This window comes from Conger conger, chromosome 4 (assembly GCF_963514075.1).
Source record: "Conger conger chromosome 4, fConCon1.1, whole genome shotgun sequence".
NCBI classification, from domain to species: Eukaryota; Metazoa; Chordata; class Actinopteri; order Anguilliformes; family Congridae; genus Conger; species Conger conger.
Genome location: NC_083763.1, coordinates 60,346,204 through 60,361,287, shown reverse-complemented (window position 1 = coordinate 60,361,287; position 15,084 = coordinate 60,346,204). Strand labels below are relative to the sequence as shown.

General features: G+C 39.1%; 1 protein-coding gene across 1 annotated transcript in view; it reads left to right on the top strand.

Moving 5' to 3' along the window:
* Positions 1–15,084, top strand: part of cntnap2a (contactin associated protein 2a) — a 329,215-nt gene that overhangs the window by 219,974 nt on the left and 94,157 nt on the right. The gene's annotated exons all lie outside the window — the stretch shown is intronic.

Genomic DNA, 15,084 nt, shown 5'->3' with positions numbered 1-15,084 from the left:
TCTTGCGAACATCAACCGCTTCCCTTCAAAAGCTGAATTGGATCTGTCTCTCGTTCGCTTCTGCTGCACCTCCTCAAGCTGTGTGGCTTTATTCCCTTTCATTTCTTAACTTTCCTTTTGAATTTGCTCCCAGCGCTTTCACCCTCCACACACCGAGCGTGGTGCGAACTGCTGATTTTGGGATGAAATAAGTGCAGCTTTTGTGATACTAATCTAACCATAAGTATTCTTCAGCCTCCCCCTACCCTGCCTTTAATGTCAAGTTTGGGCAGCCTGTCCCTACCCTATAGTGCCCGTTTTCATGCCAGGTCCCCCTGCCCTGGACTCATCTCCATTTCGGCATCAAAAGCACCCTCTGAAACGCACCTTCAGAAGAGGACACAGTGAAAAAGCCCACTGCCAGCTGTTCTTTTATGCTAGCTGTGCATCTAAGAGGCTCAGTCTCAATCTCCTAATATTTTTGTTGCTGTTGAACAATTGTGATCGTGTCATTGTTTAAATTTGATAAATACAAAAATCCAAAAAGTACCGAGGGAAAGAATTGACTGGAATGGGGATTGATGTGGGTTGTTAAAGTATATGTGAAAGGAAACGGTGTAGTTAATAATTACACAATCCAAAACACAACCACAGGGTTGATGGGAATGAACAGTGCTCGCTGTGGGAGACAGATTGAGGAATGAAGCACCTCTGCATAAATGCATCACTTACATTAGATGTATTCTGGGAGTCATCCTGCACAAGGTTATCTGCCAAGCATTTAAATAGTTTGATGATTTCAATAATTTAACTCACCAGGATTGGCTCAGTGTATGCTAACCTGTAGTATTTATAATGAATTAGTAAAAAAATCCTTCTATCCAATGTTTATTTTCAATAGAACCCATTAAATCCTTAATTGTGAAAAGTGAGACCCAATTATCAAAACTTTCATTATCTTTTGTTTCCCTGTAATAAGCATTGGCCGTGTTATTTACTTTTTTGCTCTATAGAGCATAACTTTTGCAATGCACATATCCTTCAGAGGAGGACATCCATTTGTCTTTGGAATTAAGGTTTTTAATCATTTAAACTCGGCTATTGACAAAGCTGTTAGCATAGCAAGTAATAATGAGATTTATCTGCTCCAGATCATCCAGCTAATGTTGTCTGCGTGACTTTCTTATTGACTTTCCCCATGAAGTAGAAATTATTCATAAGGCATAGAAAGTGCAGATGAACTTTGTTCTTTGGCTTGAGTTGGGAGCCCATTGCCATGTCTGGCTGCAGTCTGCTCCCAGCCTACATAAATTTTATGAAGGACATTAAGATTAGATAGTTAAGCTATCAGGTGTTTAGTGCACCAGCTCATTATGTCAATCATCCAGAGAGATCAAATTACAGTGATATACTGCAGCAGGAAATTGAGGAATCAGATACATCTTTTTCATTATGGCGTCCTCTGCTCGTGTCCTCAGCATGACAGTCTTAGCCCAGGGTTTTATTTTCCGTTCGGTTAGGGTCAGTTCTTGCCTGTAAACAAGGTTAATAAAGCCCAGGCATTTCATTTGTTTTCAAATGTGTGATACTAACAAGCTCACTGGTACAACCTGCTGTATATGTGTATTATACCACATGTATCTATGATTATGAATGATATGACGTAGCAGGATAAATACTGGGAAGAAAAGTTGTGCCTTGAAACTGTTGATTAGTAAAGTCCAAATTCATATATGCATGTGCCCAGGCCTGTGCATGATTGAAAGAGTATGTTAAGTAGTCAGGTATTAGACCACTAGACCAAAACCTGTCAATTAACCTTACGGGAATGCAGTGTGACAGTGCTACGCAGCCTGCAATTTCCTATTAAAAAGTTTATCCTCAATCTGATGGACGGGGTAGGGCCAATGGGGACTGGGTGTGGGTGTTTGGGGGGGGTGAGGAAAGTCCAAGTAATGTACCGGGATGAAATGACTGAAACGGACAGGTTGGAAAGAAGAAAAAAAAACAATTTCCAAAAATATGCTTTATAAATTGACTGTCAGGTTTAAGCCGAATTAATACAGGGCCAGCATTCCTCTGCCAAATGAAGCATTAAATCAAAAATGCGTCCAAGGTGCATTAAGTTCAGTAATTGAGAGCTGGCTCTGTAATTGTCCTAATTTCATGATCCACACTCCCCTCTCTGGTTGAGGTGGCTCTCATCACCCCTGCCCTTCCCATCTTGGTCTGGCCCCCACCGCAGGACCCAGCAATCTGCTTCCCCTTGACCCCCATTAGCCCTGGTTGAAGAACAGGAGGTGAGCGGTGTTTGGCTGGGCTTCCCTCTCTCCGTCATCTCTCATTCAGCTGGCAGCCATGGTGCCGCTCTGTTTACTGCTTTTCTCATAGAGGTGACAAGAGACCAATTGTTTTTTAACGGTACCCTTTACTGCTAAATTAGCTGTGTTCAACAATGATTAGCTGACTGTATGTCACATGGAAAAACTGACTCAATCTGAAGGTAATGAATCAGGACAGTCCTTTCGTATTATGGTAAACAAAGCTGTCTTTGACTTCAGTGCAGGAGAGCCATCCACGTAAGCTTCGGACAATTGATTGCAGTTATCGTACAGTGACATTTAATGACAGTCATTCAGGGTAAGCAATTACTGCAGTTGAGGAGCGTGTCAAGGTCTCCTTCATCACCTTCAGAAAGCTGCTCCTCTCTGTGTGGCTTAAATCTGGTTTTTGGCTCCATGTTGATGAGAGACTCAAGGAGGAGGTTTGATTTAAGGACTCCTGGGTCTGCAGTTCACTCTTTAAATTAACATCTGAGACTTTGCATAATTGACGGGGTAACAGCTGCACTCTGTCTTCTCTGCTAAAACAAATCTATTATTGATACCCCTTCATCTAGAATCATTTCCTGTCTGCTTAAAAGCACTAAGTTTATTGAAATGGAAAACAGGTCTATTAAGTGCAGTATATAACTAATCAAATTACAGAAACTGTTGTTGCAACCCATAACAGGTCTAGCATTACATGTTGACATGGACTAGCATTATTTCTTTCTTTGGGGATATGATATCAGTAATTACAAAAGCACATGTAATTCACATTAAAATGAATTCCTATTTACTAGGTTCTCTCAGTCTCCCTATATTTACTGTGATACGCCTTCCCTTCTGTAAGACTCAACAGCCTAAATGAACTGTGCCACTTCATGCATGTACAGGTATCAGGATTGATCTCTAGCCTAAAAGAAAGAGTGCTCTCTATGACATCAACACATCTTACTTAACGTGATGTTGGTCGCACTAAGTTGATATTACATTTCTGATAAGATCCAGCCTGCCTGAGTTTGTGATTTTCTGAAACTACATTGGATGGAAATAAATGTTCTTAATTTTCTTAACAGTAACACTGATTAAAAAGGAAATTAATATGAATTTCCTAACTTTCCTAATTCCTAATTTCCTAACTTCCTAACTTCCTAACTTCCTAACTTTAATTTAACTTTAATTATTAACTGACATTCTTGAAGTAATGAGTAATTTCTACATGGTGAAACCAAAGTGTCGAAAAATACCATTAAATAGAAACTGACAATGTCCACTTTAACCACATGTGAATGATTTGCAAATCTAATATTGGATTGATCTGAAGTACAGGGTCAAATAAAGGAAATCTGTATTTTTCCCAAACATAATGGAGCTCACTGTTTATGATACACACTGCATGTGCATATACTGTATGTATTAAACTTACACCCAGTAACCACTTTATTAGGTATTTATTAGACTTATTTTTTTAGACTTATTAGAGTTCTGCTGCTCTGACCAGTCTGGCCCACAATGGAACCAGTCTGGCTGCTCACTGGATGTTTTTTGTTTTTCGCACTATTCTCTGCAAACTAGAGACTGTTGTGTGTGAAAATCCCAAGAGATCAGCAGTTTCTGAGATATTGAAACCACCCTGTCTGGCACCAACATTCATTCCAAGGTCAAAGTCACTTGTAACTTTTCTTCCCCATTCTGACATTTGGTCTGAAAAACAACCGAACCTCTTGACCATCTCCATGCTTTTATGCATTAGTTGCTGCCACATGATTGGCTGATTCAATATTTGCATTAACAAGCTGGTGTACAGGTCTACCCAATAAAGTGCTCAGTGTGTACCCTCTCCCAATGTTTGCGGTTATTTTTGATGACCGTATATTTAAAGTATGAACCAAGAAGATGCTTAGCCTTGCCAAGCTCTTTCAGAACCTTTTAAAGAAAGACAGACACCTTCCATTAAAAAACAGTAAAAACATAAGTGCAAGTGGGCAGATGAAGATGCCATCTATTCCAGACAGACTGCAGAAATAATTTAAAATCAAAAATAATAATAATTAAAAGGAACACATGCCATGCAGTGTTTGATTCCAGGACTGTCACGTGCACTCGTTTCCATTGTTGCAGTAAGGTTTGGAAACTTCTCACCTAGAACTAGGTGAAAACACTTCTCACCTAGAACTAAGTAAAAACACATTTAAGGTCTAGTGTCCTTTTCCAGCACTCTTCTCTCCATTACTTTCTGGATAGCCCGTGTTTGCTGCCAATGAGAATGTGTCTTTATTGTGATATATTATCTGGTGTTTCACCCTACATCAATTATGGAAGTACCAAACTGGCATGGTTGTGCCATCAGAGCAGAAGAAATTCAGTCATTACTTTGAGATAATCTCAGTGATGTAATGCATATATAATGACTGATTACACTTTCCACTCGAGCAACCTTTACACTTTCACACTCGTTTTCCAGCCCCGACACCCTTAGAGAGCGCACAGGCCCACAGTGGTGCTCCCTGCTTATTACAGCTGCAAATTACACAGTCTTTTTCACCGGGACTCTTGACCATGTGAGCCAAGTTCTCCAGGTTAATCAATCCATTCACATCGTCAATTACACATTCAGTCACTCCCCAGGGCAAGGGAAAAAGGCATATTTGAAAGCACCTTCTATGTATCTTTTCCTGCTATTCATATCATATATGTCTTTATTCATTAATCTCATCACTTTTTCCATTTCTATTTTTTTTTGTGTCTTTAAGTGTTAAGGGAGAGGGAGAGAGGGAGGGAGGGAGGGAGAGAGAGAGAGAGAGAGAGAGGGGGAGAGAGAGAGAGAGAGAGGGAGAGAGAGAGGGAGGGAGGGAGGGAGAGAGAGAGAGAGAGAGAGAGAGAGAGAGAGAGAGATTAAGTCATACTGGCAGGTTTGCGATTCTTGCCCTATCTCTGGCATGTCTGGCATGTCATTGAATTATCATTAAAAATTACGATTACATAAAAGTTCTCAGTAACTAACGCCAATAACGATTTTATCCTAGGTTTATTATATTTATGTATAATTCCGCTAGATTCTTTCTCATGAGTAGGTCAGTACGGTCTTGCAATATCTTCAATCAATTCAGTGGTAACCTTTAGGAAATGTTCATTTTGAAGCTTGCTTGCTTAACAGTTCATAAATTTTGTTCAAAGAAATATAAAAAATAAGTACTCAATCCCAAATATTCATATTCATTTAAAATAATGAAATAGAGATTTGACTCATAGGTTGATCTGTGTGGATTAATAAAACTTATAAGGCTGAGCATCTGACAAAGGTGTAACATTTTAATTGAAAATACAATGAAAATACTCTTTTGGAATCCCTTTACTGGCTTTGATTTAATTTCCTGGAGTGATGTGTTAAAGATTTCCTAGTTTACTTGAGCTACGTGTAGTCAGATGCAATGCAAGTCAGATATACAGAGGCTTCAGAAAGTATTCAGATTTTTGCACACTTTATTGTGTTGTAGATTTGTTGTTGCTAATTTCATTTTAAATTGATAAAATTGCCCAACAATCTGCACTCAATAACCCATAATGACAAAGTGGAAACATTTTCTTAGAACTTTTTGCAAACATAGAAAATTGTAATTAGAAACTGACATCTCTCATTTACATAAGAATTCAGACCCTTTGGTGTATCCTGTTTGGTAAATGGTCTGCATTTATATTATCCAAATCCAAATTATTCTCATTCACCCATTCACACACCACACACACTAACAATGATTGGCAGCTCATAAAGAGCAAACACTAGTTAAGTGTCTTGCTCAGGGACACTTCGACACACCCAGGGCGGGATCAAACCGGCAACCCTCCGACTGCCAGACGACTGCTCTTACCTCCTGAGCCACTGACATTTGCTTAAATAATCCTTGAGATGTTTCTAGAACATGATGTCAGGACAAAAACCTGGAACTTTCTGTAGACCTCCACAATAAACTTGTGACATCGCATAGATCAGGGCAAGGGTTTTAAACCATTTCTAAAGGTTTGAGTTTCTACAACTGGTCGTTGCAAATGAGAGATTTCAGTTTTTGATTTTTAATATATTTGCATTCCCAAATGCATGTTTTCACTTTCTCATTATGGTTTATTGGGTATAGATTGATGGGTAAAAGTGGCAAAATACAACTCAAGAAAGTGTGCGAAAACTGAAGGGATCTGTATATTTTAGGAAGCCACTGTATTTGGTTATTGGTTGTTGTATTTAAATTTTGAGGGTGGTGCAGAGATACTATGTTATTCACAAAGACCATGCACGTGTGTAGACTTATATACAGTTATAAAATATGTTATAAAAATAAATAATGTCAAATGAGTAGATGGATTTGTGGTTCAACAGCATTTTTCTAATTTACCCTTCTGTGAATTTTTTTATTTTTTTAATGATCATTATTATCATTTTACAGCTGGAATTCAGTGCAGATCGGACACAATTGTTCTTAGTTTTTTATGGATGTGCTACAAGATGTGTGCTCCATTTTAGAGGTGATGATGAGACTGCATACTGTAGCTTGTCTCGAGCTCTGAACTCTAGTCATTGACATGTTGCAATCTGCTTTGGGCTTTGCATATGCGAATGCATCATTACCCTCAATAATGTTGTCATACTTTTTATTGACAATGTCATGTCTCAAACCTTTCACCATATCGAGAAGTTATTGAAATGGCGGCAGGCAACACAGCCAGTTGTTTGGAAGGAAATGAAAGGAAATTAGCCCAGTGACAAAAATCCTGCTGTAGAAATATATCACCGAGTCTCAGCCTGACAAGGATACCCATACTGCTGACTGGTAATTTATAAACACACAGACTGCCCTCCAGGAAGTGAAAATAAATGACAGAACGGGAACTTTGAAAAATGGCCCCTCTCTAATCCTGTCTTCCAGCCTGAAGGCAGAAAATGAGCCACACTGTAGATTATCATTCTCTCTACTCTACACCTCTTTAGGAGAATGGGGTCCCTGCCTCTCACCTTAAGGCGTACATAAGGGAGGTTACATTTACTTTTGAAAAAGGCCATGTTTTGTCATGTGCTTACTGTATGAGGCAGCTTCTATCTTTCAGTGTGGTCACTGCCAGTCCTTCAACTTCACAAATGACATAATTTATGTTGACACTTATTATGACAGATTCCGAGCCAATTTTCTGAGCTAAAATTAAAGTTCATAACAATGGGGTGGGCTGTAAACAAGCCTACCATCCCCCCTCAAATCATTTGATCCAATACCTTAATGGTGTCCAAGAGGACTCTCCAGTTAATTGGGCTGGGCTGCCAGCACTCCATGCCACCATTTGCCTGGCCTGCTCCAGATGGTTTAGGACAACACAAGCTGCTTCTCTGTCAACGTGGTCAGCCATGCTTAAGCCTGATGGCACAGTGGCTTCTCTCAGCGACCGTCCACTCAATGGAGTGCACCACTGAGAGACAGGAGCAGTCTCTGCATTTATTTTCTTCCACTGCATGGGATATTTCTTTTTTTATGAAACTCAACAGATGCTGGCCAACTTTATTAGCATATTAGATCAGATGGAAACATTCATTATTGGACCATTTGCCTCCAGTTAGCTTTAAAATATTGTTTATTTTCATAAAAACAAAGTTTGAGGTCCAGTAAAGATCGCACAAATCAGAATTTTGCATGGCCTGTCTTACCATTAATGAGCTTTTATCACAGCTCTTATGACAGCTGTAATGGAATATGATGTGCATACAGTATGTAGCTTGGAAGTGGAAACTCTTCCTCTGTCCATCATGTGTCATTTATTAGGTGGAAATAATCTCTAAATTATCTAAATTAAACAGTGCAGAATGGTAAATATGGTAATGGTAAATGGTTGGTGTTTATATAGCGCCTTTATCCAAAGCGGTGTACAATTGATGCTTCTCATTCACCCATTCATACACACACTCACACACCGACAGTGATTGGCTGCCATGCAGGGCGCCGACCAGCTCGTCAGGAGCATTTGGGGGTTAGGTGTCTCGCTCAGGGACTCTTCGACACTGCCCGGGCGGGGGATCAAACCGGCAACCCTCCGACTGCCAGACGACTGCGCTTACTGCCTGAGCCATGTCGCCCCATGTCCTGCAGTATAATGTATCTTACCACAAAATACTGTACCATTGTATGAATTGTTCTTGTAGTATATGTTTCATGAACAATATCCAGTTTCAGTTTGGTTTCCATGTTAAATAATGTCACTGAAACTTAATTTGCTTTCTATACTTCATTTGGCCTTGATATTTAATTATGCTTGAAATTTGAATTTGACAGCTGGGCTACATTTGTTTTCTAAGCTTCACAGATAATTTAATTGTTATAAGATTTGTGTGTTTGTAGTGTATTTATCCTCTGTATATTCCTGGATTATAGCTGTCACTTGCCTCTTTGGGTAGTTTATAAATGATGAGCTAAAATGGGCTGAACGGTCTGTCTTCATCTCCTGAACTGTATTATTGTATGCTCTTAGCATCACTCCAAAAGAAGCTTTTTCCTCCCCCCATTTTAACTCAACTGAAAAATATTATTTCATGTAACTAATATGAAAATCAACTTTAACTTGAAACATTTATTTTGCATTTTGAATGATATAATTAAGCTTTCATTTTGAAGGGCTGCGTTTTTCATCAGGTTTTACGGGACACTGAAACATCTTAGGGTCTGTTTTTAGATTGATATTGGGCATGGATGATAGGGGCTATGCCAGAAAACTGCAACTGCAATCCCAATAGGTGTTGTGCTTTTCTTTCCATGAAGCTTGTGCTTCCATCCTGCCCATGAGTGTGCTACTTTCAGCTTTTACTTAATTATAATAATTGGAAATGTATTTTTATAACTTAAAGGCTAAAATCAGGTGGTAAATCAGTGTTCAGAAAAAGGTCCCCAGGGTCTGTGTTGGACTTGCCAAGTGAAAACTGAGTCATTGGGCCATGCAAGTTGGATTAATTTGAGGAATTACAGCCAACTAAACTCTGTAAAAAACTTTTCTCACATAAACAATGTTTACTTGGTGAGTCAAACTCTACTATCCCTGTGGACCAGTTTTATAAACAAAATAGTGCATTTATGAAATAACAATACATTGTTTTTAACATTTAGTTATAAACGCTTTTCATTTAAAGCACTGTATTGTTCTTTATCCTTTCATTTTTGTACTCAGATATACTGTATCTTTGATGTAGGTTTTCTGGGGAAATACATTATTTATAATTGCCCCAGTTGTGCCATATTCATTATATCCTTTATTGGACTGTTGAAAAATTAAATGAGACATGTCATTTTGCAGTGCTATTGCGCATTTCCATTGAACTTGTCAAATCCTTATACGTTTATTGCAAAACCATGTAAAAGGCCCTTGTGAAGGCCCTAGTGAGGTTTAATAGAAGACTTGTGACTACATTATGACTTATGCATACAGTATGACTCACAATTTCAACATGTATCTTTGATCGATATTTTCATATATATACATGAAAAATTGAAAGCCCAAGATACATAGCATTTCTTATTTAATGGATTGTATATTCAGTGTCCCTTGGAAAGGAATTGACACCCAATGTCAGGAACTGAACTGCACGTATAATGTCAAAGTATTACTGGATACAAATGTGTACTAGCAATGAACTGTACTAGCCCATTTTCATGTTTGAAAAACATCTGAATATACAGTACCTGCCACAGTGTTACAGTGTGTTGCAGCTGCTGACATAGAGCAATGCTGTTATGCTGCCACTAAAATACATATAACAAATTATTGGCCCTCAATGTACACAGGCCAGGGAAGACTTCCTCATAGTTCATTCTTGACATGAAAAACTAAATTTAATTTACAAAGTGATATGCCATGTTTTGCTCTCTCTGGACCAGTCCTCTCTGGACCAGTCCTCTGCTTAGGAAGCTATTGTCAGGTCTCTGATTGATTTAAGTACACATGTCCAGTTATACATATTTATGTTTTCTTTGATGGCAATATGGCTGCATCTAATCCAAATAATATTAATAATAGTGTTCCACTTGGTGCTCCAGCTTTCGCCTGATATACACTCAGTGAGCACTTGTACACCAAGTCCTGTACACCATCTTGTTAATGCAAATATTTAATCAGCCAATCATGTGGCAGCAACTAAATGTATACAAGCATGCATAAGAGCATGCAGACATGGTCAGGAGGTTCAGCTGTTTTTCAGACCAAATTTCAGAATGGGGAAGAAATGTGATCTAAGTGACTTTGACTGTGGAATGATTGTTCGTGCCAGACAGAGTGGTTTGAGTATCTCAGAAACTGCTGATCTCCTGGGATTTTCACGCACAACAGTCTCTTGAGTTTGCAGAAAAACAGAGAACATCCCGTGAGCAGCAGTTTTGCAGGCAGAAATGCGTTGTTAATGAGAGAGGTCAGAGGAGAAGGGCCAGACTGGTCAAAGCTGACAGCTAGGTGACAGTAACACATATAACCACAGATTACAACAGTGGTATGCAGAAGAGCACACAACATGTCAAACCTCTAAGTGGATATTGCAGAGCAAACAAAACCCTCACTCTCAGGAAAACATCACACTACATTATGGGAAATCTGCAGAAAATGAATTGTAATGGAAATGACAGTTATAGCTGAGTATCAGCAAAGTCAAGGTTTTTGTGTCTCTTGTGTTTCATTTATGAAAAGGGGAATAATTGTGAAAGAAACATGCTGTTTTTATGCAATACAATTGTACGTACATAAGCCTGTTCTCTCCCCTTGCTCCAAGGTTTTTCTCAAGCACACAGCTCAGAATGTAGCATCCCCTGTGGCTCAGGTCTATCTCTGAGCTCATGGAAATGCTATTATGAATTATAAACTGTAAATTCACAATAAGGGGAGAAATAATGTGTGAATGCAGCGGTGCTTTTACGGAGGCCTTTATTTTCCCTTCGTGGATGGGATTTAACTAGGGGGAAGGGATTAGAATATCAAGCACAGAGATTATACAAATTGTAACGTAAATGGAAAACAAAATTCTAAGGAACGGTCTTTAAACAAGTCGATTATGTTCTGCTTCCCCAAGCCTTCAGGATGCAGTGGGGAAAAGAGGAAAGTTGGTGGCAAAGAATAGATTGCTTTTAGAGAGTGCCCCTTCTGAGACTGCAGCACAGACTTTGTCCACCAAAAGCCTAAACTAATAAATGTTTTGTACCAGTTTAGCACTGTTTTGCTATTACTTGGCTACTCCTTTCAATTCTGTTGTATCCTCATGCTGTCCTGCATGGAGTTGCATGCAGATTGTACTAGCTCTGTTTATTACAGCTTCTTTTGTTCCTTTTGTGTGATGCTATAGATGACTGCACAAAACAGAGTCACATCAACCTAACCATGCCTAAAATTGATAAATATTAATGTTGCTTTCCTGCATATTCCTACACGGTAGCTGAAAGACAAATGCTTCTGTTTTTAATGTAAGAGCAAGCATTAAAGGTGGCAGACTCAAGGCTTTTATTTCCAAGATCATTCTGCACACTTCAAATCTTTGGAAACCCATTCGGCAGAGCAATATCTCATATTAGTCAGTGCTCTGCTTTCAGCAAATAAGAAAACTGTCTTTGTTTCCTTGATAGAGCTCTCTGAAAGTAATTCTGCCTGTCTTCAGAGAATAACAGTAACTGTGGAGTGTGGAAATCAGTAATGAAAGTCTATTTAAGCCTGGCTTTCCACAGACATAATAAATGAACATGTGCACTTTCTTTAAAGATAGCATGCTGTGTTCCGTATGTGAGGTGCATATTATAGAGCATGCAGATACAGTAAATCTGATATATAGTCTGGACTCACTCAGTGTCACTTCTTCATAGAACTGTCAACATTTTCATTTTAGGAGATGTATTTGTGGCACATTTACTTGTGATCAGAACAGAAGACTGAAATATCACCTGTATTCTGATCTCTCCTCTCAACCAGTTTCCATTTATTTTGCGTAACTAATAAGTGTGTTCATTATCTGAATAGTCCACGGTCATTGGCAGCTGATTCTCTTCCCTGTAAACATGTCATGGTAGCATCTGGTTTTACATTGTGTCAGGCAATTTCATGACAAGACAGAGTTTCATCTTAATGGTTTATGAAAAAACAAAGCACTGTTTTGTAATAAACAGACACATTTCACATTAACCACACAATGTACCAGATTTCAGAGAAAAGACCACTGAAGGTTTGCTCAGAGATCAAAATCCAGAGTGTAGAAAAGTGTGTTTTTTTGTTTTGTTTGCAACATGCCTTAGTTGAATGTAAAAAATGTATCTAACCACAAGACATTGATGGACACTTAGCTAGACTTTTGTCCTGGTTATTCAGCTAATGGGTTTCTCCATTTGTTGGAAAATACAGCAATGTTTTGAACCATTGCTGATTATGATGACTATTTTGTATTTACATGTATTTCTCTTTTTTTTTTGTGCTAGTCTGCTCCTGAAAAAAATCCTGAATGAGAATTTCTAAACAACCAACTACCAAAGTGTTCCGTTTAGAGCTGGTTTGGTAAAAAAACTAAACAAAACAAAAAAAAGTAAAGTAAAAAAGTAACGTATTCAAAAGTAAAGCTAATATCTGTTCATATTGCAGCATTTTAGATGATGATCTGCATTAGCCTTCAGCACTTTTGTTATCAAAAATTATTCTCTAATAGCAGTCAGAAATGGAGCACAGTGTTCTCATTACAAATACAGCTTTGTCTAATGTCTTTAGAAGTTTAGAACAACATTAGACGACGGTTGGAGAAAGTCGAATGTTGTAAATTTAGAACTGCATATCTCTGATAGCAGGTGCTTGTCTTCATGAAGGCAGTTTTATGTTCCTCGACACCCACACAATTAGAATGAGAACAATTGAATTATTCCTGGGGAAGAAAATGCCTGGAGCTTGTTTGTGTTGTTTTCCATGTATTATTTTAATATGTATGCATGTGCATGTGTGCTTGGATGCATTTGTGTGTGTAATTATGGGTGTGATTGCATGTGTGTTTGTACTTGTTGAGTATATATTATATATTCTTTTCAGAAGCACATTGGCCAAAAGGAAGTGAAATGTGGTCTGTTTGTGAAATAGCACTCTAGTGCCCTTCTGACCATATGTGTGGGGAGTGTCTCTAACAGGCTGAATGCTTTTGGAGCTCTGCCTGATTTCACTGCTCCACTGCTGGGGGAATCCCTGCCCCCTGAAGCCATGGGAACACACCAAGCAAAGCTCTTATGCTCTCTTTCATTTCACTGCAACAGCCATGCTTTTGTGCCCATGGTCACCAAGTTGTTATATTCATCTGCCACCTGTTTTTGGCATAGGTGATTATTGCAGGGTAGTGGTCAGCATGAAATTAACTTAAATAGCGCAGTATGGGAAACTTCAAATATATGAGAAGAGGATTAAACTAAGTAGTGTTTTTTTCTTCCAGTCAACATCCCTAGCAAGCTCACTCTTCCAGCACTCTTGACTTTGTCTATTTTAGTTTCAGGAGAGTGCAGACAAACATGCTGTCTGATGGAGCATGTGATGCCACCTCTGCCTCTCCTCACACCACAGTCAACAAGGCTTGTGTAGACTGAGTCCAGGAAGACGCTTCATATGCCGCGCAACAGGCCAATCATGAGCACTTGAACAACGGAGGTCCATGGTTTGCGATGAGAAGATCGTACAGCCTATTATGCATTGCCTTAGTCAGCACTGGCATCATCTGAATTCACTACCACACCATCAGTAAAGTGAGTGCCCATACTTCGGGACAATAATAACTCATTCATGTTTATCATGAACTAAGAGACTTGGTAGAGCACACACTTTACTGAAGTGAAACTGGGCTCAAACAATTGTTTAGTACAAGGAAGCCAAATTGTTGGACTGTTAGAGGGTGCTGCAAGTAGTGTAATTTTAATTGGCCTTTTATAGTACCAACTAATGCCACTTGAAGTGTCAAAACATTAATTTGCCACCACTTGCTCTCAGTAGTGCTGATTTGCTGTATAAGAACCTATTTTACAGGATGGCTCATTCAGTTAAGGCTTCGCCCAGAATGAATCCGTGCCAACTATGGCTGGTAGCTCCATAGGGTGAATGCATTTGCCGAATGCACTGCCCAGGGAATAAGAGGGTTCATTTGCGTAGGGTATGGTGTACATGACAAACTAACAAGCCCTGCTGATCAATCAGCTTCTGACACTGTGTATTTCGGATGAGAACTGAGAATGTCTACACTTTCGAATTGCCAGTGGGGTTTGCACATGTACATGATTGCAATCACAGATGATTGGCCATGGTCTTGTCCCTTTGTATATACGTACATATATAATATAATGTTTTTGTCTTCATTTTCCGAACTGATTAACACAGTTTGTGATAATCTGCTTAATATTTTTTTTTGCCACCACCCAGGCTGGTTTTATTAGCATTCAAGAAAATTAGCACATCAGATGCTCCATAACCTGTAGCTACTCATTAAATGTGTCCAAGAGTCAAACAGCTGCGCAGATACCATCTGGCAAAAATGAATGGCTCGGAAGTGAGCCTTTTAACCTGCCCTCCTGGCGTGACACTCCACTGTTGTTGATGTCCCCAGAGTAAACCAAGCGTGTGCTGTATCTACATTAGAAAAAATATGACTTCTGACTCCTAGAAACCCTTTTGAACAACAGTAATTGTCGGGGCAATAAAATTGTGTTAAAGAATCCAATTAAGAAGCACCAGCAAGGCCTCAGTGAGCACTCCCCGGCCCTCCCGGGGCCCAGTC